Source organism: Orycteropus afer, unplaced genomic scaffold, assembly GCF_000298275.1.
Source record: "Orycteropus afer afer isolate SDZICR_OR568_19922 unplaced genomic scaffold, OryAfe1.0 scaffold00040, whole genome shotgun sequence".
Classification (NCBI taxonomy): domain Eukaryota; kingdom Metazoa; phylum Chordata; class Mammalia; order Tubulidentata; family Orycteropodidae; genus Orycteropus; species Orycteropus afer.
The window spans coordinates 8,066,492-8,068,871 of record NW_006921627.1 but is presented as its reverse complement, the minus strand read 5'-3'; positions in this window follow the sequence as shown (position 1 = coordinate 8,068,871).

Here is a 2,380-nt window from a genome sequence, read left to right as displayed (position 1 = left end):
AAAAAAAAAAAAAAAACCCGCAAATTAATTACCAAAAAAGAGAAAGAGAAAAATAAAAAAAGAAAAAGAAAAAAAATCAGGGGAGGGCTGGGCAGGGCACCCAGGCTCCATCAGAGCACACAGACTGGGATGGCATTCCTGTGGGCTCAGAAATTTGTTGGGAGTGGCCACACCTCTGTTCACCAAGCAGGTGTGGAGTATAAGAGTAACAAGAGAAATGTCACACCTTTTCAGTCATGCAGGTCCGGAGTGTCTTTCGGGTTACTGGCAAGCAGAATCTGTTCTTAAGCCCCTGGAATCTGGGAGAGTGCTGTCTCTTTAAATATCCAAAATTATCTAGCCACTTGTAAACATTCAAAATGGCTGTGCCCTCTGGACAGGCAAAACTTCACATCTCTGCCTGCCCTCCTCTTCACTGCTTCTCCTTTTATTTACCAAGCACCAGAGTGGTCCTCCATGCAGTCCCTGGCAAGCAGGGCTGATTTTTAAGTTAATTCTTAGGTCCTACCAGACTTGGCAATATCCAAGCTGTCTGTGCCATCAGGCTCGCTCAGGATTGCTGCCAGACCGCAGCTCTGTATGTCTCCTTTTTTGGTATTTTCATGAAAATTCTTCTGCTAGTTGGGGTTTAGTCCACTTCTCTATCCTTCCCTTCAGGCTCAGGGGTCCAGGATTATCTTCTCTGTTTGTGTTAATTGGTTCCCCTTTTCTTTGTTGACGAGCTTCTGTCCAGTCTTTCTGCCTATTCCACCATCTTACCTTTTCAGCGAGGCTGACACTTTGAACTCAGACTTCTAGCCTCTAAAATTGTAAGAAAATAAACTGTTTGTTCAAGATATCCCATTTGTGGTATTTTTCTATTAGAGCAACATGAAGTAACAAAAACAATAGGTATAGAGGGGGGCTTCTACAGCTCGATAAAAACATCTATAAAATAATGTATATAGCTAACATCATACTTAACAATAAGGAACTACATGTTTTCCCCTTAATATTGGGAGCAAGTCAAGGGTGCCCCCTCTTATTGTTCCTATATGACATCATACTGGAAGGCCTAGCTAATGCAATAAGACAAGAGAAAGAAATAAAAGGTATGCAAATTGGGAATAAGACAAGAAAAAGAAATAAAAGGTATGCAGATTGGGAAGAAAGAAATAAAAGTATATTGACAGATAACGTGATTGTCTGTCTAGAAAATCTCAACAAATTGACAAAAAATCCTAAAAACTGTTTACAACATATATGTAAGCCAATTGCTTTCCCATAGACCAGAAATGAACAACTGGAATTTACAATTGAAAACACAATATCATCTGCATTAGCACCAAAAAAATAAAATAGGAATATATCTTTAAAAAAAAAATTGAACAAGATCTACTTGAGAAAAACTACAAAACTCTGATAAAATAAATCAAAAGAATATCTAAATAAATGGAGAAATAGTCCAAGTTCATAGATTAGAAGACTCCATGGTCTTAAGATGTCAGTTGTTTCCAATCTGACCTATAAATTCAGTGCGATCCCAAGCAAACTCTTGGCAAGTTATTTTGCAGATATTAACAAACTGATTCTAAAGTTCATATGGAAAGGCAAAAGATCCTGAATAGCCAATACAATACTAAATAAGAGAAACAAAGTTGGAGGAATGAACTTACCTGACTTCACAGTAGTCAAGACAACATGTCACTGATGGATGTGTAGACAAACAGATTAAAAGAACAAACTAAATAGCTCAGAAATACATCCACATAAATATTATCAACTGATCTTTGAGAAAGGAGCAAAGGACAATTTTTACAGAAATGATGGTAGAATGGACATCCACACACACAAAAATTAACTCAAAGTGGTTTATAGATCTAAATGTAAAACTACAAAACTTCCAGGAGAAAATGTAGGTAACCTTCATTTTGGCAATGAGTTTTTCATGTAGCACCAAAAGTGTCTCCATTAAAAAAAAGAAAAATAAATAAAAAGAAAAATGAACAAGTTGGACTTCATTAAAATTTAAAACTTTTGCTCTGCAGAAGATGCTGTTAAGAGAATGAAAAGACAAGTCACAGACTGGGGAAATATTTGCAAAACATATCTGATAAAAGACTGGTATCTAAAACACACAAAGAACTCATAAAAGTCAACAATAAGGAAACAAACCAACTAAGAAACAGGCAAAAGATCTGAAAAGACATCTAACCAATAATAAATAATAAATAACCATATGAAAAGATGTTTAACATCATATGTCATTTGTTGTTGTTGTTGTTATGTGCCGTCGAGTCGGCCCCGACTCATAGCGACCCCTTCTTGGGTTTCCTAGGCAGTATCACTACGGAAGTAGGATTGCCCAACCTTCCTTCCGAGGAGTGGCTGGTGGGTTTGA